We start from the raw sequence: 26,576 nt of genomic DNA, 5'->3' as shown, positions 1-26,576 counted from the left end.
TGCTTACGGTGGCCGGGCCGGGGTTCATTATGGCGGCCGGGTCCTGAGGGCGGGAGCGGGAGGGCGGCGGGACCGGGACGGGACCGGGGCGGGGCGAGGAACGGGAGCGGCAGCGGGAGGGGGGGGCGCGCGTTCCCGTGAGGGGAGGGGGCGCGCGAGGGAGGGAGGGGGAGGGTGTGAGAAACACTCCGTAGCCAATAACTTGGGCTCAGGCGAGGAGCTCGGCGAAGCAGGAATTTATTCGCGATCGCAGTGGCGGGCGTCCCGTCCGTGCGAGGACTACCGCACACCAAATTTCCCTGGTGTATTGCCAAGCACTTCCCCGTGCAAGGGCTTACCATACACCACATTTCCCGAGACTCTTCCTTTCTCTCCCTTATCTCACGCTTCGTCCGTCTCCGGCCGCGCCCCTCGCGGAGCTGCGGAACCGCGGATCAGGACTCCACACTCGCTCCGTACAAAAGTACGTCTCAATCACACGGCACACAGAGTCTCACCCGACCCCCAAGGCAATACTTCCTATTTCTTACCTTGGTCTGTGCACAGAGTTACCGGATCAATTCTCAAAGCCGGAGTGCCTGCCTTCTTCCCTTCCCCACTCCTTCACGGATCCTGCCTCTTTCATCAGTCTCGGGCCCTCTGTCAGCTCTCCGCAGAACCGCCGCCGTCGATGCACAGGACCGCTGAAATCAGCGGGGCATGCCTTCCTGCTGCTGCGGCGGTGGGGCTCCCCAGTAGGCGACTGGCTCCCGGACGAGCCCCCAAATTGTGAGAAACACTCCGTAGCCAATAACTTGGGCTCAGGCGAGGAGCTCAGCGAAGCAGGAATTTATTCGCGATCGCAGTGGCGGGCGTCCCACGAGCAGGAGCGCCCCTGCTGGTTCCAAAACCCAGTTTATATACTTTTTGATGACGGGACCCTCCCCTGTTTCCCCACTGAGGGGGTGATCCAGGCTCACAATCTGTCTGATGCTTCCCAGACAATGCATGGCCTTCAGTTGCCGGCCTGTTAAATTTCGAATTTCTTTCGACTTTTTTACTGGTTGAAGCGGTAATGGTTCTTCACTTACCTGACTTGACTCAACACCGTGATTTTCCCCGAATTGTTCTACGGAGTCTGGTTGTCTGCATTTTACAAGGTCGCCTGCTAAGCGTTCTTATCGCTGCAAGCACACCTCGATACCCCATTCCTTACCTTTAAACAACGTAACTCTGCAAAAACAACATTTTTATTCCCACGAGGGGCAGGGCAGGCCCCGCGGCGCGTGGCGGCGGGGGGCGGGGGGGCCCCGTGACGGCACCGAACGCGGGGGGGGGGCGGTATGGCCTCGGGCGGCGCGACCGGTAGCGGCGCGACCGGCAGCGGCATGGCCGGCGGTGGCAGGGCCGGTGGCGGCGGGGCGCCGGGCGGCAGCCCAGGAGCCCGATCAGGAGGAGGAGGAGCAGGAGGAAGAGGAGGAGGAGGAGGAGGAGGAGGAGCGGCCGGCGGCAAGGTGAAGAGGCGGCGCCACCGTTTGGGCGCCGCGAAGCCCCCCTGTGCCAGGAGCAAGCGGGTGAGGAGCGGCCCCCCCACAGCGGGCCCTTCCCCCTCAGCCCACCAGTTACCCCCTTACTTACCCCCTTACCTTACCCGCCCCTTTATCCCCTTAGTTACCCCCTACCCACCTCCTTACCCCCTTAGTTACCCCCTCGACCGCTTAGTTACCCCCTTAGTTACCCCCTCAACGGCTTAGTTACCCCCTTAGTTACCCCCTCAACCGTTTAGTTACCCCCTTAGTTACCCCCTCAGCCCCTTCCTAACCCCCTCAGTTACCCCCTCAGCCCCTTCCTAACCCCCTCAGTTACCCCCTCAGCCCCTTACTTACCCCCTTACCCCTCTACCCAGCCCATTACCCCCCTCCTCCCCCTCCCCTTCACCCCCAGCCCGCTGCCCTCAGGACCCCCAGTGCCACCCCCAGGGCTTTCCCCGCTCCCTGCACCCCTCCTCAGCCCATCATCAATTCTCTGAACGTTACCTGCCAGGCTTTGCTTCTCGTTTGTGCTGTAGGGTACAGCAGGTTGGTGGTGAAAGCGGTCCGTCAATTCGGGGTGTGAAAATCCCCGTGCTGGAGGGGGGACGCGCCGAGATCCCTCCCAGCAGCTCTTTGCTAAGAAATGTCAGGACGCCCAGAGAGATGCTCTGGAGATGCCCTCTGCACATGTTTGTTCAGCCAAAACCTCTCCGCTATTAAATGAGCAACGTAGCTGAGGGGATTGATTATCATATGCAAAACCAAGGGAGCGCTACGCATGGATAGCTGCTCAATTAGGTTTTTATCACTTGCAGAAATGCCAAGTCCCTTATACCACATATTGACAATCAATCTTGTCCATCTAAAGCTGGCCTGGAAGGGCAATGCAAACATTCCCCACGCTTACAGAGCAACCGTTGAAACCTCTGGCTTGAACAGTGCATTAATGTTGAAAGTGCCATAGCTTGCGTGTGCCGACACTGTGTAGCTAACTGATAAACCTTACACGTGGATTGAAAATAATCAGTGGAGATGGTTTTCTAACTTTTCCATTGTCTGTTATCTCTGCGTGTTTTCCAGTAGGTTTATTTAAAGAGTGTGCCAGAGCAAACACGTGCGTGGGGATATCTGGGGGATTCTGCACAGAGAATGGCTGCTGCACATCCAGCGCAGATCAAATTAACAGTAACTTATCGGGGAAGAATTTTAATGATTTGATAAATAGACAAACTGATAGATGTTACATGTGTGCATTTATTATAGCAGTTAGCTTTGTAACCAGACGAATCGTGCAAATGTTCATAACGTAAAAGGACGAGCTTTGAGCAGATAGCTTGCTTAGAGCATTTGTCAATTAATTTCAGTTTATCTTCAATATCATGTCCACTCTGCAGAAGGTTCTGTGGCTTAATGTTAATTGTCTCTCAGTGATGCAGTTGGGGAGGCACGAAAGCGACCGATGCGATTTTGTGAGGTTATACCTCTGGTTCTGATCCCTACCCCGCTGTTTTTCTCATCCTTCCCCCTACAACTTTAGTCGATAAGTCGATTCTTAGAAATACTTAAATAGATGTGTTTTGTGTGCTTGTGATCGTAATTACAGCCCACGAAACCCTCTGTCTCTTACCATTAAGCTCTGAAGGTGCCTGGGCACTGTAGACAGTATAGTTAGCAGCTTCAAAGTTCCTGGGAACTAGTCCTGGATCTAATTTACCTTTTTTTTTTCCCCCTGCCTGCAGGAGGGATGATTAGCAGGATGCCTAGCTCATGATTGTCAGCTTTCTGGATATTAATTTTTATTATTAATTTTTATTATTAATTATATTCATTTATATTAATGTATCTTTTATTTAACCGTAGTTCCTGGGGCTTTCGGTCAGGTGGGAATTCTCCGATCGTACCCGATGTATGCCGCAGAGTCAGTCTTCTACAAAATACAGCAACAGCTTTAGAAGGCTCTTGCAAGAGGAGGTGCTGGTGCTATAGCTATAGCTGTGTTTCTTCCAGGACATCTTCTGGGTTAGCCTGACTGTTGAGAGCAGAACTGTTTTTTGTGCGTATAGTCACTGCAATTCAGCATTACTAAAATTGAAAATATTTAGATTCACTGATTTTAATGGGTAGTATGGTCCTGACTGTCACAGTAGATAATTGCTGAACTTCTGGTTTAGTTGGTTTTCACGGGAGGGTGCGAAGAGGAAGAGTCCTGGAACAAGTCTGTAGGTCAGGAGCTGTTCAGGCGTAGAGTTTCCTGATAGCCTTGCAGATTGACGACCTGCTGGTGAATTTTGGCAGAGGTTTCAAAACTTTGAACCTTGCCAAGGTCACTTGGAAGTGCAGAAAGTGATAGGTAGTTGTAAATCAATCTTAGGTGAATTTTAGGTTTACCAGAAGTGTAGCGATCCTATGCCAGGGATCAACCTCGTCGTCGTCTTCTGAATATTTGCTGTATAATATCTGTCTTCAAGGTCCGTGGAAGGTGGTATCGCAGCATATGCTGTTGACTGCGTTTCTGTAATTAAACAAGTGTTTTTTCTTTCAAGCAGGGAATAATTAGCAGAATGACAGAAACGGTGAAAAATATTGTACCGGCCTGGCTGCAGAAGTATTTCAATAAGCGTGAGGAGGAGTGTGTAGACAGAAATGAATCTGCAAACCAGGAGGAGACTCCGGTAAACTATCACCACGATTATTCAGATGAAGATACCATAATCGATGAGAGATTCACGCCTGAACCAGCAGGAATTAGTAGACGAGGTATGTGAAAAATCATTTGGAATTCTGGCCATCTGTATTTATTCACAGATTTCTAGTTTTGAATCTGAATTTCAAAAGGAAATTGGAATGAGGGTTTTGACAGAATGAAAAAAACCCAAAAAAAGTCAAAACAACTGTTTGTGAAACCGTCTTAGCTTTAAACTGTATACACAGTTACGAAGCATACATCTTATGCTCTTGGAAGGCATCAGTTAACTTTAGGTACTCTATTAGCCAGGTGCTAAATGCTGAAAATAAGTCATTTGCAAGTGTGCTGGGTTGCATTTTCCATCTTTTAAAAGATATGGAATGAAAATCTGTCTAATTGCCTAAGGCAATTAAAAAAATTAATTTGTTTTGCAGTCTTCGAAACAAAAGACTAGATGCTAGAATGGCAGAGGAAAATTCCGTCTCGTGTCCCGACTTTGTTTGTTTTGTTTTGTTTTTTTTTTTTGTTTTGGGCTTTGATCAATTTAGTAAAGTTCCTCGTTAACTTGATGGTGAACTGGGGAACTTGTGCACGGATGTGGTTTATGAGATTATTATCCTTAAAATATTCAATAACTTTAAGGTCTACGCGGGGGGAGGGGGTGTCTTTGAGAAGGTATTTGGACCGTTGGCAACGAGGTTTGCAACTCCTTTACCTCATGAAAGATTAATTTGTCTTATATCCAGTGCCTCTCACTGTTCCTGTAGTCCTGTTGTATAAATTTGCATCTATTCGTATTTGAGTTTCTCTTAAATTAGCTGTTTTGGGGAAGTCAGCTTTTAATAAGTAAAGAAGTTTTGTCTGAGCGTGCGTAGGTAACCATAGATAATGTGGAAAGTCAGTTGCTTCTGTTGTTGGCAGAATCAAAAAATAAGGAGGAAATATCTTTGCCTCCAATCTCATCTAATTGTAAACAAGGAGATTGATGGCTTTCTGTGTAGCTGTAGCTTGGGAATGAGTTTGGAGAAAAGAATAGAGAAGGTCTTCGTGACTGAGGAACACATGTTGGCTTTCCTATGTAACTGCGTGAAAGGAGCTTTCAGTAAGAACAGCTGCACTGCAAGCTTGCTAACTCCAGGAGATCAGGAGCAGGTGGACACCCTGGAACCTTTTGCAGCTTATGTTGCTGTCCGTGGGTGTCGCTTACTATGCTTAAGAATAAGATTTTTTTTTTTAATTATTACTACATTTTGAAACCAATGTGTTTCTTCAGTTCTGAGGTATCAGTGTGCTGGAGCCTATATTGGGTGGCCTTCCGCCTGAAGAACTTTCTGTATCTCAAACGGTGCTGTCCTAAAAATCTGCTCATGGTTTGGAGAGCTAATTAGTGGTACTGCAGTGGTTATGAAGATTGAACTAACTAGTTTAAGCTTCAGTTCAAGTATCAAGAGGATAGTGGCTCAAAGTCATTTGAATTGCCCAGATTCCTGGGAGAGACAGTAGGCTTTCATCAGGCAAAATACCCATGAATAGTTCCATTCATTTAGCAAGATAGACTTCAAGGCCACCTATTCCAGGCCACTGGCATTGTTTGCAGACCCTTTGCTTCAAGAGGGAAAAATGCTCGTCTGGTTACTTGGGTCAACATCCTTGTCCCTTGGGTCAAAATCCCAATAGTTAATGGGTAGGAGATGATGTTTTGCGTCTAACGTGAGCTGATATGGAAGAACTTGGGAAAAAAGTACTGCAAACGTTCATTTTCATGTTGTGTATTCAGATTAATGTAACCTTTGTTCCAATATTATGGAAGCTGCAGTGTTATCTGTAATTTACCGTGTAATCTCAAATTTTGTAAAGCTTATTGCAAGCTGTACATGGGAGAAGGAGTATATATGTTTGATTTAGTGAACGGCCAAGTCAGCGTTAGAGCATTTGAGCACGGGGTCAGAATGTGGTGTTGTAAAACCTCATAGTTAACTACTTCTGGATGCAACATTAATACTGTGTATCGCAAGCAGTGTTGTTGTTGTAGCCAGACAGTTAGATGCAACCGTATCTGGGTGAGGAAGAAGTTAAATTTGGCTTCTCTCTTTTTGCGCTTAGAACTTGGCAATAGCATGGCTGTCGATAGGAAACAGGTTTTGGCTTCTGTGAGCTTGTCTATAGCAAAGCTAATTATCTCCCTGTTCTTGTCTAGAACCATCCACAAGTAGATCAGCACTGAACTTCCCAGTTGTGTTAACAAGGCCCTCTCTTCATCGGAGCCGTCTGAATTATACCATGCTGGATTCTCCTGTCCCACCTTGTCAGCCCTCGACATCTTCTATATTTGGCATTGGCAGTCCTAGGCTGTCCTTCATAAAAGAAATAGAAGATTCTACCTCTCAACAAGACGATGATAACATCTCAACAACCAGTGATTCCTCCTCTAGAGCATCTGATGAAGGTGATTTTTGTGTTCTCTGTTTAATTGACTTTTTTTTTAATGTGAAGTACCTTGCGTTCTTTAATATTCCACATCACCTTAGTAAATAAAATAGGTGAATGTCAACTTTGGATGCGAGAATTAAATTGAATTTTTAGTGTTTTAGAAGTATATAATCCTATCACCTTTTTAATAGAAGCGTGCTTTGGAATACGTTTATGATACCCTGATGTTAGAAAGAGTCAATGCTGAAATATACACGTTCATCTAGGTTATATGTAAATTTTGAACTGGGACGGTAGGAAATCAGGCTGACTTGCCGTAGCTTGACAACTAGGCTGATTGTCTAGAAGGAAGAGTGACTCAGAATATCTAACAGACAGCTGGTTAAATGTGAATAAGTGCAGGTGACAAATAGGAACACGAGATGTTTTCCTGTGTTTCAGCAAGAGAAGATAAAGAAACTACTCTGACATAAGCTATAGGCTGTTTTTTGACCTTTCTTGGTAGAAGGCTTCAGCTGTCAATACTTTCATGTCTTTTGCCAAATTCATTGAGGAAAGCACACCATTTTAAAATAAAAAATAAGCATCGTGTCGATGTAGGTTGGTACGTAGGTCTTCTCGCTGAAAGGGCGAACAGCAGGTTTGCAGCTTTTTCTAGTCCCCCATATAGACAGGGACTGACGTGTGCTCAGCAGGTTTTCCAGAGAACTTTTGTACAGCTGAGAGTAGAGTTGCTGGGCTTTAGCAATATAACCTGAGTGCACTAGAACTTTCTGGTGTGTCTTCGTAAAACATACATGGGCAGAAGATCGTTAACTCTTAGAGCAGCCTTTGGGGAATCTTCCAGGTTTAAAACCTGTGCGATTATGATCTGTGCTGGCCTCCAGCCTTTTACCAACACAGAAAAAAGCTTTGTCCGTACAAATGCACTGATGTTTATGCGGTCCTCTTTTATCTTAGCCTGAAGGAAAAAAAAATCTGCATTGGAAGCACAGTATTAACTTGGTAAGATTGCTGAAAACTACTTGCAGCTCTGTGAACAGTTTTCAAGTTTGTAGGTGATACTTGGTTTTCAGTCTGTACGTGAAGTTGATCTATTTAAAGAAGCTGAAGTCATGCTTATTTTTCTGTATTGAAGAACTTGAATTAGTGTGATCTTTATTGTTAAAGTTCTGTACGTACGAGAGGCATTTACATCTAGCATACGTCATTTTGGCAGATGTTGCAGTTTTAAAAAATACTTCATCGTCACTGCTCTGGCCCACAGAAGCTGAAAGAACTCATTCCCTCTCGCAGCATTCTGCAGCTAGCTCTAAGAAACCTGCATTCAGTTTATTTGTTTTTGGAGGACTGTGTCCTGTAAGTACTGCACAGTATTTCTTTTAATCAGTTTGAATGTGTACCTGTTTTTCTATCCACTTCTCATACTGTGTTTCCGTAGGTACGTGGAAGCACGTCTGTTTTTAAGCAAAACCAGCTTGGGTTTTCTCCATTTTACCCCGGAAAGACGGCCTATGCCGGTGCTGCAGCTGTAAGATCAAGGCAGCCAAAGACGGAACCTTATCAGGTATGAGAAAAGTAGTGTAGTGGGAAATAGTGATGGAAATAAAAAAAGCAGCACTGCCAAAGGAGCTTTGAGCAGGGAGCTGAATATGTGGTAACAGTTGCTCTTCTGCCCTCTTGGTCTACAAAAATAGACGTCTGAGATTGATTTCTGTTTAAATTCTTTAATGACAGTTTTTACCACAGGTAATACTTGTCAGAAAGAACAAGAATGACAGTTTGGGCTAGTTGTTGGTAGTTGGGGTTTCCTCTGTTGTTAGGTCTTTCAAAAAATTCCATTTAAGTGCCATTGTCTGCCTCTGACTACATTACGTTAAAATAACTTGATGCAAAAAAGCCAATGACAGCATAACTTTGAAAACTTGTGTTTATGGTAGCAAAAGCTACAGTAGTCAAACCTGGCTAATATTTATCTGTGGATCTTCTTTTCCAAGCATGCCTACATTCATGCTATGGATATGTTGTATAAACCTGCAGTCTTTGAAAATATCTGAAATCAACTTTGCTGATCCTTTGTTCTTCTGGTACACAGAGGCATGCAGGACTAAATGCAGTCCCAAGATAAGCAGTAACATGCTTTCTGTTTTGAACGATTCATATAGTTCTTGGAGAGAGTTATTTGCCCCCAAGAGTTCTTGGAAATAGCAAATAAAAACTGCTGACAACTCTGATTAGCTAGAGCTGAATCGAAAAGGAAAGTCAAATCAGGTTTGGTAGGAATGTATTTAAATGAAAGTGACTTTTATCGATAAATCAAAAGGAATTTGAAGAAAATGAAAACGCGGGTTTGCTGGCTCTGTTCTGACAGTCCATTTGTGCAACGGAAAAAGGGCAGTACAAGTACCTCACTTACGGGAAACCTTGAAACCTTGTGGTGCAAAGCTGGGAACCCTCTTTGGTCGGCTATTTTTGTTTTTTACAATATTACTGCATTATGGTAAAAAGAGGAACCAAAATACTAGGCTTTTAAAGGAGAGAGTAGCTTGCTTCTTGCTGCTTGCTGTGAATGACAGCAAGGTACTAGAGAGTCCAGCGAAGGGCCACCAAGAAGATCAAGGGACTGGGAGCACCTCTCCTCTGAGGAGAGGCAGGGACTGCTGGGCCTGTTTAGCATGGAGGAGAGGAGGTTTGGGGGGATCTTATTGGTGTATATAAATACCTGAATGGATGGTGCAAAGAGCATAGAGAGCCATTGTCTTTTCAGCGGTGCCCAGTGCCAGGTCAAGAGGCAACAGGCACAAACTGAAACGTGAGGCTCTGTCTGAGCATCAGGAAATGCTTTTGCACTGTGCGGCTGATGGAGCCCTGGCACGGGTTGCCCGGAGAGGCTGTGGAGTCTCCCTCTTTGGAGGTCTTCAAGAGCTGACTTGACATGGTCCTGGGCAACCTGCTCGGGGTGGCCCTGCTTGAGCGGGGGGGTAGACCAGGCGATCTCTAGAGGTCACTTCCAACCTTAACCATTCTGTGGTTCTGTGAGTCTCACTTGTGTTTTTACATGCTGCGTGGTCTGCTTCCTGTCTTCACATCGTGTGATAAGCACAGTGTGGTTATATGAGGGGTTTAACCTGGGAAGAAAAAAAGTCACACCAAAGGAAGTTTTTGACTGATATTTGAAGTTGGGTGGTGCAAATAAACAGTTTACTTTTTCAGTGTAATGTTTAGATCTGTTACAGTTTAAATCAGATCTTTATCTTTTAAGACAAAGATTTGCAGCCAACTTTAATCTTGGGGGAAGGGAGGAAGCAAGAGAGAAGTAAAACTAGTTCCTGGTTATGATTGTATACACTGATTTTAAGATGGTACACTTAGACCATCGTGAAACTCTGAGGTCTGTGTTGTTACTGAAAATGCTTTCTGTACCACAAGCCTTTTCTTGAGTTCTGTTTCCCTGATTACTGCTTCGGAGGCCTTAGCAGTCCTAGCATCATCCGTCTTGACCTTTTACAAGTACGGAGTTCTTTTATTGCTCGTGCAACAAGCACGTGCAAGATGCACTGAGGCCCAAGGTAAACTTCATTAAACTCCGAATGTATTCTCTTCTTTATGGCTTAAACTCCCAGTGACTGCATTTTTCTCTGTCATCAGAATATATTGATTGTATCATCAGTGTAGCCTTGGGACGTAAAATACATGCCTCTTTAGCTCAGAATTGACCATTGTAACACTTAAAATGCTAATTTTTCAGGCACAAAAGAGAGCGAAAGCTGGACAAGAAACTGTGTGGTCCCACGCTACCTTAAGTACCTCAGCACGGCGCATCTTGGAGGCAATGGAGAAGCTGTCAAGCCCTTTGTTGGTAAATAGCACTTCTTTAAATCTGTTTTTGCTTCATGTGTTTATAAAACTTAGTAAATGTGCCATCAAAGCATAAAGATAAAATTATTCTTCCTTACGTTGTGGCCGGTTTAATTTATTGCGCTGTTTTTTCAACAGGATGCTAAAAGAATGGCATCTGTTTTGCTGCTGTGTTGTGTAAGTTGACCATGAACCCCCACATTTTTGTTGCAGGGAACCCTCTCTCTCAGGAGAAAAAAATTGCCCTCTAATAGTTATGCTTTGTTTTTTCCTCAGCCTCCGGACATAGATAAACTGGATATTACTGACTTCCAGTCCAAACGAAGAAAGGTAAGAACCAATAATGTCTTAAGCTGAGGTAGATAACTTTTTCAATGCTTTATCACTATTAGAAAAATTTTCTCAAACCTCAGTGACAACATAGACATCAAATCAAGTTAATATTGGCATGTATCCACAGTAGATGATGGGCTGTGAAGATTACTCAGGTTAAGAATTATGTTATCTTTGTAAGTTGAGAGCACCAACTCTAGAACACACCAAGTCGTTTTATCTTGTCCCCCAACTTGGGGTGAAGCTGCATATTAAAATTCCTGTTGAGGCAAGTTTTCTCTTGAAGAAATGATCACAAATAGAAAAATACTGATTGAGTGGTCATATAGACTTTGTACAGACTTCCGTGTTCATTCGGGCACAGAAAACTAGTTTTTGTGCTTTTTATCACCATTCAAAGTAAAGAGGAGGAAAATTGTTAATTTCCGACGCTATAAATCTTACGCTCCTAAATTCCTATTTGGAGGTAGCACAGAACTGGTGAGAATGCTGTGGTAAAGCATGATTTCCTTTCATTTTGTTTAAAAAATGAAAACTAGTCATCTTTTTTTGATGACTTTAGTTAGGGGTATCATTAAATTGCAAAACTGTACCAGGCAGAATAGCTCTTGGTGTATTAAATGCCTAACTGGGGGAATTAATATTTTTCATTTTTACCTTTAAAACCAGCGATGAACCATCGTTGGAGTCTGATAAATTTTCCATAAAATTAAATGGGCATCTCTTTCTGCGAAAACATCTGTGTTTCCAGTATCAGTCTGAGTGTACAAATGACCACTTGTTAAGTGTATGGGCTTTTTAGGCTGGAAATCAAAGTGGACAGTAATACTGGTTGCTTATTGCTTTTAACTCTTTCAATCTCTGTATTGTTTAGCCAGCACAATCTCCATTTGGTAAAGTTCTAAAATGAATGTAGCAGCAACTGCTTAGTTTTTAGGGGGGTAGAGGTTTTTTTTTTTCTTTTTCTTTTCCGACGCTATAAATCTTACGCTCCTAAATTCCTATTTGGAGGTAGCACAGAACTGGTGATAATGCTGTGGTAAAGCATGATTTCCTTTCATTTTCTTTAAAAAATGAAAACTAGTCATCTTTTTTTGATGACTTTAGTTAGGGGTATCCTTGGGCTTATTAAATTACAAAACCCTTAGATGACCACTTGAAGATCAGGTGACTGAAGGAAATAACAAGATGTGCAAACTTTTCATCTTCTGTTCTAATGAGAAAAGGGACAGTGTCTCAAGAAGTTTCTGTGCCAATTCCTTGATTGGATGGATGTATAATTAAGTTTACAATCACTTCAGAGTTTACAAACATCTCAGATTTCCTGGACCATCTTTTCACCATCTGCCAAATTACAAGGGCATGGAGAAGTGAAGTATATCATAAATATTATCCAAATAACTAAAACCAAATCTGGTGTGAATTCTCAGTTATATTATAGCAATACACCTGTGATAAGGCATTAAGAAAGATCTGCCAGATTTGCAACAGAGAGCCTGAAATTGTCAGCCACTAAATGAATGTTGCACGCAGCTGTCAGTGGGTGAAAGGAGATAGATTGTCTATTCATAATACTAGAATTCATAATGGTGGCGGGAGAAGGGTAGCCCGTGATGAGAAGCAATTATTTGCTGAGGAGACGATCGTGTGTTTTCCTGCTAAAGTGAACATGCGGTTGACGGAACACTTGTGCACTCAGGCTAAACTTCTGCAGTGGGTAGCAGTGATGTGGTATTTTTCTTATTTCAAGGAGCTGTACCAGGCAGAATAACTCTTCGTGTATTGAATGCCTAACTGGGGGAATTAATATTTTTCTTTTTTACCTTTAAAACCAGCAATGAACCATCGTTCACTCGAAGTAGATTTGTGAACTTACATAAAACATGTCTTATTCAAGGTTTCAAACTGAATGTAATATTTTTTAGAAAGATGTATTTTTATATACTTTAGAGAGAGTGTGAATTCTATTACTAAGAGCTGGGAGATACTGTGAAATTAAAGCTGCAGCGTAAACAAAAATTTCCTGTTGGTATTGATTTGAACAATAGCATGCTTCCTAAGACTGTATTTTCTGATCCTTAAGACCGCAGGCGGAGCCATCGGTAAATCTTGTAGCCTTTAGGGTTTGTTTTCTGTCTGACAGTTCAGTTAAGTCAGTTTTGCAGAACACGCAGTGGTCTGTGTTAAAAATTAACTCTGGTCTGTGAAAATGCTTTGAAAAGGGAAGTCAAACCCACTACGTGAAGTGCATCTAATGCACATGTAAAGCATTGGATCATATTTTAATGAATGAGATTATTGTAAGACTGACAAGTTGGTTTTTTTGAGTGTGTTCTATTGTTTGTGTAACTTTGAAGAGGGAAAATGTAGGGGATGTGAAGCCCAGAAGCCTGTATAATTAGTTGCTTAACACTTCGAATGTTAAATTAATGAATTAAGCTACTGAAAAAAAAAAATCACAGTGTGGGCAGAGGAAAAGATAGGAGCATATTCTAGGAACATGGGTTATTTTAATTATGGTAGCATGAATTATTTTGTCTATGAAGCTAACTGCCAAATTTTGAAATGGAATTCAGTCAGACTTTGGCTACTTATATATAGCTTTATGGATTTCGTTACTGGTTTTCTGGTGATTTCCCTCTACAAGTTGAACGGTCTTCAGAATTTTCAAATCGTATTCACTGAGTGCCAAGACCGATGGGGGGAGGTTTATAGTTCTGTAATTTGTTTTCATCAATAAATATTGGAATTAATTTGGGTGGACGTAAGGATAAATTGATTGCTGTTTCCCTTTCAAAGCTGGAATCCCAGAATGCATTCCAGTCTCCACCTGTTAAGAGACTTGTGACACCAACGGTAAACCGTCAACCGATGCGTTATACGCGGTATTCTGAACCATCACCGACTTCAACTACTCAGTCCAGCAAAATTTGCCAGAGAGTAGACACAAAGTTCCAAGTGAGTACATTTTTGAGTCCTTATGTGCCTGTTTTTTTTTTCCAGTCTTGGAATGTTTCTCAAACCAATTGTTATCCTATCTTTGCAAAAAGTACTGATAGTATGTTTGAGGCGAGCTTTAAGGCAGTGGGAACCATTGTGAAATAGATTGAGCTTTTATGGATTTAATTCTGTTTTTGGAACACTCAGTGTCTTGTGGTTGTTTTCACGATGTCATGATGTGCTATTGAGTCATCCTGTTCTCAGTGAAAGAATATTAAAAGACAGAAATGTTTTCCTTTTATATTCTCATGTACACAAAGCTGTCACTGATGAAACATGCTCGTGTTCTGTGTAAACTATTCCAGGTGAGCTATGTGCTCCAAGTGAGAGTTCTGACAATGTGCTGAGTTATCGGTTTTGATTGCTTTGGAGTAGATGGAGTCTAATAAATTTTCCATAAAATTAAATGGGCATCTCTTTCTGCGAAAACATCTGTGTTTCCAGTATCAGTCTGAGTGTACAAATGACCACGTGTTAAGTGTATGGGCTTCTTAGGCTGGAAATCAAAGTGGACAGTAATACTGGTTGCTTATTGCTTTTAACTCTTTCAATCTCTGTATTGTTTAGCCAGCACAATCTCCATTTGGTAAAGTTCTAAAATGAATGTAGCAGCAACTGCTTAGTTTTTAGGGGGGTAGAGGTTTTTTTTTTCCTTGTTTGTTCATAAATGACAGAAAACAGAAAAGTATGTCCCTTTTACGGGGTTGGTAAACACAAGTTTTGATGAAAACTCTCCCCCCCACACACACAATTTTTGTCATTTTGTTTAAAATAATTACTTTCTTTGTTAGAGGATTTGACAAATTTGATTTAGTGTTCTATCAGTTTGTCCTCAATGCTGAGTGAAGCAGTGTGCTTACTTTAGCCCCAAAATTTAACTGAACTGTACCCACAATGCTGAATTAGGGAACAACGTTAAGTAGGTGAGGTGTATTCAGTGCTATAAAATTAAAAATAAATAAATAAAATAAAAACCACAAAAAACCACATGAAGTGGTTGTTGGTACTTTGTGTATTCTGTACATATTCAGCTAAGTCTTGAACTAAACTTAACTTGCAGGGGATGAGAGAGAAGACTTTGCCTGCAGAACAGCGAGCAGAACCATCTGAAAGGTATGACATCTATTAATTTAAAACTTACTTGAAGGAAGAAAGACATCTCCTTTTTCAGTACAGTCTGCACCTGAAAGGTGGTGACAGTTCTCAGTAAAAGGAATGGGAAATCCAATGAAAATTTTGTATTTTGAGGGAGCTGCAAAGTCTGGATTGTGTTTGAAGATCAATATAACTTTGAGAAAATTGTTGTTTTTATGAACGGAAGGAAGATGAGCAAGAATAAAAGTACTGATACACCACTTTTTATCCCAAGTTTATCTTCTGAGTAGGATACGAAGATGGGAAATGAGGCACGTTTTCTGTATCCACAGAAAGGATCTTTGCTATTGGAGGCCTAATTTTTTCCTTCTACAGGAAATATGGCTCATTTTGTAGTTTAACTAAATCTGTAGCGTTACAAATTTTGCTTTGACAGATATTTCATGGTTTATAACTCAGTTTACTTATAACAAAATAATTTGTCCCTCCTAATGTTCCCTAGGGGAAAAGCTATTAGTTTTAGCTATTTAATTGCTTGCAGTTTGAAAGCTCTGTCCTAATGGGATGATTCTTTCTGAAGTATTCTTTAGAAGGTGAAGTAGGGGAAGTGAGTTACAGTTCAGGAGGATGTTTATTGATGTGTTTTTTTCTTTATTTTTTAAGCAAAAACATGGAGGAAGATTTATGATTTATTATTCTTTTTTTTAATACTCCTTTCATGATGAAGTTAATTGTCTGCTTTGAGTTCACATGAAGACCATGTGTTCTTTAGAATCATTTGAGGCCAAATGCTAACTCATCTCTAAAATAAAAAAAATCCAGCAGAATTAATTGAATTTCTTCTTGAGGAGACTGCTTTGTGTTATACTGCTTTCTTGGTTTAGGTCAAATGAGTTATCCTCCAGATAATATTGATGGCTCTTCCTTCTGGGCAAATGGTGTTTTGGGTAATAATGCTTGAGTTAAGAGACTTTGCACTCGGTTTTTAGGGGGTCGCTCTTTTCAAAGAACAGTAGCAGGGAATTTTGTTGACTCTATGCTCATCTGCCAAGCAATTCTTATGTGACCATGGGCATTCTTTGGCTTGCAGAAAGAACTCAACACTTTGTTTTGGCATCTAAAAGTTGGACTTCACAACAACCACCTTTTTAGGGGTGGAAGCGACTGGCTTTAAGGTTCTGGTACAGGTGCAATCAGGTGCTGGGTTGTAATTATGTTTTTTTCAAACTGTTCTAAATTGTCTCTGTTAGAACTCCTTTCTACTTCTCCATTTAGGAAGGAGATAGAGCAAACTCATACTGCTTTTGATTTCGTTCACAAAGTTTATTGCAGTGCCCTACCTTTTGTTTGTAGAGTAGGTAGTGGTGGTAGTGTTTTTTGTGATGCTGGTCTCTGTTGGGTGCCATGTTCTGGAGCAGGAGCACCACACTGATCTGCTGGCAAGAGTCCCTTTGGACAGTTGAGTTGGAATACTCAGTAAATCTCTGGCCCACCAATGCTATATATCTATGCGTGTGTGTGTGTGTGTATATATTTTAAACCTGAGTCCAATTGTAGATTAGACTTGCTTGAAGGCTGACAATTGTCTTTGCCCCCTTGAAGCTCACAGGTGTTAACAGAAAGAGGAATATGGGCTGTTATGGGCAAGCGATAGTTGTCTGAATGAAGATCTATTTTGATGTAAGACTTTTTTCAGAATTCTAATGGATTGACAGTTTGGATTAGAGAAAAGTCTGAGCATCTGCCTTAGGGATCTGTCTTCCTCTATGCAGTTACAGTGCTAAGCAGGCTGTTGTCAAGTATTTGACAAGTTTAGACCAGTTCTCCTCCTCAGTATTGTGGGAGTTTGACCTGGTGTCTTCCAGTGCGATCTAATGCACTTCTGTACTGACTGACTGATTGGCTGCAAGATAAGCTTTGATGTCACGGTTTTTCCAGGCATACTTCATTTTCTTGCCATAGTACTTTTGTTAGAGTTATTCCCTATTCCACTTCTGGTTTGGGTTATTTTTTCCCCATTTGCTCTTGGATTAGGATATCTTTCTGGTTTTGAGCTAGGCTTTTTTAAGTACCAGAAAAACGCCTTTGTATGCCTTACAAAAGGGATCTGTATTCATGTCTGAAAAGACTTCTGGAATGTTGGCATACCCAAACACCTCTGCTGTTCCTGCTGATGGCCACATGAAAGCCAGAGCTGCTTCTGAAGCTTAGGCCATATTACCTTGCCACACAAGTCTAAGGCGTCCCTATTCTATCAGAGCTGTTGGCAGTGTTTCCCATGTGTATGTGTGCATATGTGCACTCTTTCTGTATTTTTGTGAGCTGTTCTTTTATATCCCTGCAAAAGATACACGTGCATCGCAGAATCAGAGAACCAGTCCTATTTAAAGGAAGCACTGGAAAATAACAATCTAAATCAGCTCTTCTATTTCAGGTCTTCTGGCTTAGTCATTGTTCCCGTGTGAACGGTGCACTTATGTATGTCCTTTTCATTGCTGCTGTTAATAAAGTTTTTCCTATTTAGAACATCAAGTATTTACCAGCGTTTAGCAACTTGTGAGACAGCTTTAGTTTTTTTCTGATCAGCAGGTTTCAATTCTAGGACTAATAACAGCTCTAATATCTTGAAAAAAAAATTTGGCTGGTAATTTTTTTTTCTCTTGTTTCCCCCAACTTCTGTACTGTCGTGTGCTAGCAATGTGACCAGCTACAAATTCAGTACTGCTGCGTCCAATGGTCTGTCTTCAGGAGTGAGTAGCGGAGGTGGCAAAATGAGAAGGGAAAGAGGAATACACTATTTATCAAGAGCTGTACAAGAACAGGTAAGTGACTCTTAAATTAATTGCTGTCACTGAGCTTACTGAAGTAACTAGCTAAGTGTGTCAGTTTTATTGCATCATAGTAAATTATAACAATACCGCTTTATTTTTGCATTGTTTTTGTTTTCTTGTGGGTTTCAGAGCAGGCTCCAATTGATTTCCTGTGTTTGAATACCTGAACTTTGCTTATGTAATTTTGAAATTTTTAATTCTCTTACCTTGGAGATTCTTCAAACTATAACATTTCTCGTTAGCAATTGAATGAATGAGTCCTAAGAAGAGAAGTTTTGGTGAAGGTTTGTATAGTTTTTCTACAGGAATGATACTTGAAACGAGTGCCAAGTATAAAAAGAAAAAAAAAGCTTAATTTTTGGTTTCATATTTAAGTCGTACAGAAAGATACAGGCCAAGAGTGTGAAAAAGAGTAGTAGAAGAGAGCATTCTGCATGTCTGCTAACGATGACTCAGTTTTTGATACTCACCAAACTCATTGTGAGAGAGTTTTTTTCTCATTTTAATAGGAAAAATCTATTCCATAAAACTATGACCATGAATATTCAGATTATTTTTTCTTTTATTGGATGTTATATAAGCTGCCTGTAAGTTAATTTAAGTATTTACGTTAACATTAAGTATTTAATTAATATTAAGTTAATATTAAGTATTTAAGTTAATTTAAGTTTCAAATCATTAAATGGGACTTCCAGATGATGCAATATAAAGAAATCATAAACACTGTTGTTTATTCCTGTAACGCAAATAAAATAATGGTCCAAATATCAAAAGTTCCATAAACTTTTCAAATCAAAACTGTGAAACAGATGTAAGCTACAGGATGCACTGAATATCAGTAGTACCAACTTACATCCCTTCCTAGTCATTTCTAAGTAGATCATGATAGTACTGTACAAATTTTGGTCAGATTTCCTATGCCATTTAAAACATAACTCATCCAATCTTAGTAATCAAATAAAGTAAGTGGCAGGGATGAAAATTGAAGTTGTTAAGAGGCTGTTTTCTGATTTTTATATTTGCATCCTGATACATGGTATAGACTGTATTTACCAGAACACAATCTTCAGTGCTGCTAGTCTGACTTTCTTTGGTGCTTTTTGTGTTTAGTTTGGTTGTTGAACCTACCTGCTTCTTTAAACATTACCTTTTTCCACGTTCACTGCTGTAGTGACTTTAGAAACTTTGGCAGCTATCCTGCCTAATTTTGCAAGAGGAACACTTTCTCACTTGTCTTGAGAGTGTACTCTTAACTGAAGCCATGCGAGGGTAGTTAGAAAGGATGATGCTTCTCCAGAGCTTTGATGACTAAAGTATAGAAAAGAAAGAAAAAAAATGTGATCTGTGCGTCTCTGTTCTGCACAGGTTTTGAGTTAACTTTCAGTGTTCTTGCTGTACAGTTGTTGAATAGAGTATAATGTGGAAGCAGGCCTGCCATAAATTAAAATGACGTGGTAGACAGAGGTGGGGAGATCGGGATTTCTTCTGGAAACTTGCTTTCTCTTAATTTGTATGGATTTTTGTTCTATTTAATTTTGTTAATAAATTGGGTGCGATGGGGTGAGAAAGTAGTATGTCTTGTATAAGAAAAATTAAAATTTGCAACTTTAGGAAGTGGAGGAACCAGTGCTACCGAACATACCCCTACCCATCAGTGCTGCATCGCTGCCTCAGTTCAATTCTAGTTTCATTGGTAGTAGCGCTGTCTCAGCGTCACCGAGCGCTGTTTCAACAGCAGCAATGAGCACGGCAACTCCAGCAGCTGCGACGGGCATGGCAAATCCATCAGAGGTGGAGGGCATGACAGATCCATCAGAGGTGGAGGGCATGACAGATCCATCAGAGGTGGAGGACTTGACAGATCTATCAGAGGAGGAGGTGGAGGACATGATTTATACAACGGCGACGTCGGGCATAACGTGTTCAACAGTGCCCTCAGGCTTGACATATCCAATAATGGCGGCGGGCATGCCATATCTGCTGATGACAAAGGACAAGGCAAAGTCAACAGCGGCAACGACAAGCGTGGCAAATTCAACGGAGGCGGCAGGCATGGCAGATGCAGCAGCGACGGCGGCGGGCAAGGTAAATCTTTATGCTATAAATAATGTTTACAATGAGTATACTGCTTTATTGCGAGTTGACTTTTTCTGTGGTGCTCATGAAACTAACAAATATTAGTTTCTACGCAGCTGAATGAATTGGGGTTGTATGCCAGTTTGGGGAAAAAGGCATAAATGTTTTGATTCTGCTTCTCTCAGTCTTAGAGCCTGCCAACTCCCATTTAACGTGATTGTATAACTGCTTCAAATGCTGTGGAAGTCTGCGGGGGAAGGGGGGTGTGGACTTTATGCCAAGTTATTTATAGTGGTTTTGGCAGGGGTAGAGTTAATTTTCTTCGTAGTAGATGATGCTGTGTTGCAGATTTGTGAGCAAAACAGTGTTGGTAAGGCACTGGTGTTTTAGCTGTTGCTGAGCAGTGCTTACACAGTGACAAGTCCTTTTCTGTGTCTCACGCTGCCCTGCCAGCGAGGAGGTCGGGGATGCACAAGAGGCTGGGAGGGCACTCAGCCAGGACAGCGGAGCCCAGAGGACCGAAGGGATATTCCACACCATTTAGCATCGTGCTCAGCAATAAATGCTGGGGGAAAGAAGGGGAAGGAGTGGGGAGTATGTACAGGGTTATGGCATTTGTCTTTCCAGGTAGCCATTACATGCGATGAGTCATTAATGCTACCTCAAATTTAACAACTTTACTTCTTTACTTCCAGTTCTTTTCCCTGTTCCATTTGGAGGGAGTGAGCGAGTGGCTGTGTGGTGCTTAGTTGCCTGCAATGGTTAAACCACAACTTTATTTAAGTTATTAAATTAGAGGTAACGTGGTCATATAAGCCTCACATAGAATGAGCCTAGGGTGCAATAATTGGCATATTATTGCAATAAAATAAACATTAATCTGTTCCAGAGTACTTGAAATATTTTTTGTACGGTTTGAAGTAGACAGCTGCTTTAACATGTTGAGGTGTTTGCTGAAGTTCTTGGAGTATCATTGGGCTGAGTTTGCCGTTCTTCAGCTTCCTGGCTTGCTTTTCCGTGCATTTAGACCTAAGTAGCATCTCCAGCTTTTCCTCTCAGTTTCTGGAATTTGGTTTTGAAGATATTGTCCTATACCCACTTGGAAACTTCCCTGTGTTTTATTATTACTTTTATCTGCAAAATAACTCAAACATCAGGTTTTTCGACGTCACTGCGGGACTTCTGTTGGATAGTGAATTCAGGTAGTTGTTGCTCTTAAATATAAACCTTTAATTCTTTTGAAAATACAGATACAACCAACAAGTACTGTTAGCAGTCCTGAGTTTGCGTTTTCATCTCCAGTTGTGAAATCTACTGAGGCAGAAGTGCTACCTACGTCTTCTGTAAGTAAAATAATAAAGGAGCTTGACTTTTTTTCTTAGGCATTTAGTAGGCTGTTGCAGAACACTAAAGCAGAATCTGCCTTGATGGAGAAAAGTATGTAGGCTTCTGGCTTATAATTTGTCATTCAGCATGCGTGCTACAAATGTGAAGAGCAGCTTTCAGATTTGGTTTTGTGTGTGCATTTGATTGAAGTTCCTGTGGCTTGAGAATCTGAAAAACCTCTCTTGTTCATAGCAGATTGGGTTTACATTTAGTGTTCCCGTTGTAAAATCGGCAGAACTTTCTGGACCCAGTGGTACTCCAGTGACGCCCTTTCTTACCCTAGGTAACTGAAACTTTAGCACTTCAGATCTGAAGTGCTGATTTTCCTTTTTTTCTTTATTAAATCTTCAATCTGTCCTGTCTGCGCATGCTAGCAATTCCAGGCAGTGTTGGACTTCTGCAGTATTTTTCCAGTGACAGATCTGCTTTTATATTTTTTTTTTGTTTTGTTGCTTTTTGTTTTGCTTGTAATCATAAAGCATTGCAAAGTAAGTAGAATTTGTGAAGATTCTTATGTGAGAAGCATGAAAGCTGGAAATTCTTGTTTCTAACAAAAGTGAGTATAATCTGCTCTAACTAGGTCACATTGTGAAAGCTGTTTTTGTTTTCTTTTGTTTCAAAAGACACCACCACCTCAACCAACATCAACACACAGAAAGAGGAGGTCAAAGATTTTGCTGGTGGTCCCCTCACCACTGCCCACGTATTAAAGGAAGGAAGCGTCTTAGACGTTCTAAAAAATCCTGGAGAGATAATGAACTCCTTTTAAAAAGATGCTGCAAAAAATACGCTAGCATTTTTTATTAAAAAAAAAACCAACACACGACTTATGGTTAATAGAGTATCTGCTATAAATATGAATGTAGGAGAGCATTACATTAAGCGCTGCGTTTGTTAGGGTGCATCTGCCCCCTTCTATTCTAAGTGGTGTTTGTTGCTGGAAGTAAAACTGCAAGATGAAAAGCAGATGGGTTGCATCTCCTTTACGTGTTAGGATGTAATTGTAAATGAGGTACTAAGAGAATTAGCCAGATAATCGGTGTTTCATTTTAAGTAAATACAATTTGTGGAATTGAAAAGGAAATGTTTGTAAAACTCAACACTCCTGTCCCACCTTCAGCCCAGGTGAAGAAAGAATAGGAAAGAGCTTCAGTTCCAAATACATGGCAAAAGCTGTGAATCTTTGGGCCTTAGCTTACAATGGCTCCTGTGGATTAAAATTTAAACTGCAAACAGAAGTGGAGTGTTTTACGTTAAAAACCCTTTTCTGAATTTTGTTTTTAAGCAATTGCAATTGTTTTCAACAGTTTCATAAAGTGTGTCTGTGGAAAAGATATCTTTTAAGAAAAAGGGCTTTATTGAATTTGATCTTTTCCCAAAAGTCTTCTTCTAACTTACATACTTGTTAAGAAGGCAGCACATTTCTCTGTTGGAAAGAGCTAAGTGAGAGAAAATACATTGTGCATTTTGTTTAAGGAAAGACCTCTGAGTGAAGTGACATTCACTTTCTTTATCGGTTTAAAAGAAGCAGAATCTAAATCCACATTGTTCAAAGACTTCATTTTTGACTAAAAAAAACCCAACAAACAAACCACAAAACAACTATGTTCAAGGTAGATTTACAAGCAACTTGAGCTGCTGTTTAAGATGCATTTCCTTTAGTCTTTCTGTATTAGTAGCTTGTCTTTCCTGTCAAAATTGCCACCTTTTAAATAAGGAGTTGTCCTGTGTCCGATGCATTTTGAAAAAGATTATAGAAAATTAGACAGTTGTTCAATTGTCTTGAGTTTTTATTATTTAATTAATATTCAGCATCTGTGGGAAAATACCGCATGGATTGCTGCTCCGAGTACAAACTTCTGTACAGTTACTGGAGTAGATTTGAGTCATCTGCTACGGAAGGAGGAGCTTTAGAAATTTGATTCGATTGGGCATCGCGTCTTAATCAAATTGTATTATTTCCATTCCACGTTGGACTGTCAGATTTCAGTCAGCTACTGTCTGTTTGTACTTGTATCGACCAGTGAAAATGTTGATTTAAAGCTTGCTTGGAAACAAAGAGTTAAATGAAGCTTTAACGAAATGTTCTGTTGTGACCCAGTGCAGCAGATGAAATTTCATCCGTTTAGATAAGATTTCTGGGGACTTCCTGTTGCGCTCGGTCTGAATGTCTAGTTGTAACCATTGGCACCTGAGTTGAAATTTTTGCCCTCTAGTAAAGTCACTTAGTTACATGTAGTGAGGTGCTGCGCTAACAGGAAGACTTTTTTTTCTTGCTTCCTAGACTTTGGATTGTTGAAAACACGCTCTTCTACGTCTGCACAACCTACAACAAGCACAGTGGTTTATACTAGGCCTGCAATAACAACTTTTTCTGCAGGTAAAGAGACTTCTAAACAAGCATCGTACTGGCAATCTGATACATGTGACCCTTTTCTGCAAAACAAAGACATAAAGGACAAATGTGTAACTTGTCAAGCTACTAAAGCCTCAACAGTTGAGAGTATGAAACAGACAGTAAGTTCAAGTCAATGCGACACCTCAAAGCCAGCAGCGCCCCCAGCAGGGATGCTGGGCTTTGGAGACAAATTCAAAACAGTACCTGGAACGTGGGATTGTGATACATGTCTTGTCCAAAACAAACCGGAAGCTACAAAATGTATAGCATGTGAGACACCAAAACCTGGAACGGGAGTAATGCCTGCTCTGACATGACCAGTGGTCACAGACAGCTCGGTGACAGTGACATCCTCCTCGAGCAGCACTGACACAACAGCCACTCTGGGCTTTGGAGACAAATTTAAGAAGGCGAAAGGCTCTTGGGACTGTGGAATATGCCTTGTACCAAATAAGACGGAAGATAACAAATGTGTAGCCTGTCAGTCTGAGAAACCAGGTATGGTCCTTTTTTTCCTGTTGTTTCCATCCTAGCCTCTGTGAATCTTGTACAGAATAAAAGTACGTTGCATATATGGAATATTTTAAGCAACACGATTCCCAGGTACGGTTGATGGGTTAGCGGCTGTCTGCAGGATTGGTTTACAGGCACTTCAGAGGTCTCAGCCCAGGTTCCAGCCTGTCGCATAAATTGAACTGATTGTGAAATGTATTAGTACGGAGCTGGATCAATGCAGATACCCCCGGCTTTGCAGCTGGTGAGGGAAGGTGGCTGAAGTGAGTGACTTAATTTAAAAACAACATAGTGATTTTTCACTGGCGAAAATGAGAACTCCATAGAAAGAGTTAAAAATGACTGCGTTTTTCTCTTTCAAAAAATAAGTAAAAAAAATTACAGAATGTGGCCAAAATGCCTCTACTCACCGTTTGTATGTAATTGAGGGGAGATGTGAAGCCAGATTTCAAGACAGTGTAGTCTTAACTAGTCTTAAGCTAAAGCAGAGAGATGCCTATGAAGGTCAGTGGTAGGCTTCAAGAAAGCGAGTGACCCGCTGGGTAACTTCTTCAGGGCAGTACTGGGTTGTTTCCCATTGTGTGTGACCGTAATTGATTTTGAGCGTGGTTGTATTGTTTTTAAAATACGATTCTAATTCTAACTTTGACTCTAAATGTCATTTAACATGCCATTACATCGAAAAACACCTGTGCAAATATATCGTGGAAGAAACAAATTAAGATGGACTAGACCGGGCTTTTGTAATCATCCTGTGCGGTAAGACTGAAATTTCATGAGGTAAGATAATGGATTTCAGACAGAGTTGATTCTCTTGGACTTCCAACCTCTGAGCGGTCAGTCGGCATCTTTGTCTGAGGCTCTTGCCATTGCAAGGAGGAATTTTGGAAATGAGGGGTTTACTGTGACCATGGTGCAGTGAATTGCACGGTTACGTTGCACTTGTCAGGAGGAAGAGCGATGCAAGTAATACTAGGATAAAAGTTTTCTGCGTGTGCCGTGGAAGGGAAGAGCCATTCTTGTCTTTCCGGTTTTGAATTTGAAGCGTTATCTTCTGCTTCTCTCTTAAAAGGCACCTTTTTTTTTAAAAGGCACCTGTCAGGCCTCTTTATGGAGGTTACACTGTGGTCAACAGCAGCAGAAGCTTGTGTGCTGAACAGAGTTGTGTGTTGTTTGGAAGCTTTGAGTTCCACTCTGGTTTTTTTGTTTGTTTCTTTGTTTCTTTGTGGGTTTTTGGTGGCTTTTATTTTTTTCAGGGGCGGGGGGGGGAGTTGCGGAGTAGTTTTGAACATTTCTGTGGGATTTGACAAATCAAATTTAAAAGTTAATGCTCATTTTATAGTTCATGTTCAAACAGGATGGTTAACTGTCTTGTTTGTCTCACAGAGGGTCCAACACCTGTGACCAGTAGCAGTGCATCTGCATTTTCTGCTCCTTCTGGAGAATTTCTGGATTTAGACAAATTTAAGAAGCCTGAAGGAAGCTGGGATTGGGAGACCTGCTTGGTTCAAAACAAAGCAGAGGCCACGAAGTGTGTAGCCTGTGAAAGTGCAAAGCCAAGCACCAAAGCAGAGCTCAGAGGTAATCCTTAATGATTAAAACGAGGATGCATATTCTGTGATTTATTTTTTGGTTTGCTCTGATTTTTTTTATTTTCTTACCTGTTAAGCACAATTATTTTTTCCTTTGAGGTGTGGCAAAATTATTCGTTTTTCCTGTAGGAATATTGCCTAGATAACTTCTGTTTCCACACTTTTCCCCAAGAATAAGTTTATCCTTTTTAGAGAAAAGCTTTCATTAATGACGTGCTTGTTCTTTACATGCCCTACACGTTGTTCATTTGGAGTTCAGACTAAAAACATGATCTTTCAAAGAAGTTCGTATACTTTTTAAAGCCAGGTGGTGGGCAGAAAACACAATTGTGAAAAGTTTTATGTAGAGAGGAAGCATGGGGTTTTCTTGTTTGTTTTACTGTTTGGTTGGTTGTTTGTTAAACAGTTTTGACTGGAAAGATCAGGACTAGAATGTAGTTCAAACCTTCACGTACTGCAGATACACCGTGGGTTACGGACTTGACATTCACTTATTTCTGCAGGTTTTGGTACTGCGACTGCGTCCACAAAATGCTGCCTTGCCATCATTTACATTCGGTGTTCACTCAGAGTGTTCAGGTGCAGAGTCTGCAGCTGCCTCACAGTTTATTTTGGGAAGGACAGAAGAGAAGCAGGATTCTGTCACTACTGCTGCTCCGTTAGTGTTTGGAAAGAAAGCTGACACTGAAGAGTCAAAGACACAGCCTATCTTTTCAGTTGGGAAGTCCGAGCGTACAAAAGAAGAGAGCACAGCAAAACCTATGTTCAACTTCAGTTTCGTTAAACCATCAGAGAAGGAACCTGAGCAAGCAAAGCCAGCTTTTTCATTTGGGGTCCAAACCAGTACTTCAGGTAAACAGAGTATCT

At 41.3% G+C, this 26,576-nt stretch overlaps 1 protein-coding gene and 1 pseudogene across 2 annotated transcripts in view; one reads left to right on the top strand and one right to left on the bottom strand.

Annotated features, from left to right (window-relative positions):
- LOC310904016 (nuclear pore complex protein Nup153-like) overlaps window positions 1-26,576 on the bottom strand; it is a 250,767-nt gene that overhangs the window by 98,130 nt on the left and 126,061 nt on the right. The window lies entirely within an intron of this gene.
- LOC310903974 (nuclear pore complex protein Nup153-like) lies at window positions 1,413-26,562 on the top strand (annotated as a pseudogene). The gene is made up of 12 exons: window positions 1,413-1,553; window positions 4,058-4,268; window positions 6,395-6,643; window positions 7,847-7,986; window positions 8,069-8,152; window positions 19,620-19,829; window positions 21,071-21,163; window positions 21,402-21,489; window positions 21,830-21,952; window positions 23,491-24,102; window positions 25,504-25,698; window positions 26,213-26,562. The product of its transcript is annotated as a nuclear pore complex protein Nup153-like (transcript).

Source organism: Anser anser (genome assembly GCF_964211835.1).
Source record: "Anser anser genome assembly, chromosome: 9".
Classification (NCBI taxonomy): domain Eukaryota; kingdom Metazoa; phylum Chordata; class Aves; order Anseriformes; family Anatidae; genus Anser; species Anser anser.
This window is presented reverse-complemented; position numbering and strand designations above follow the sequence as displayed.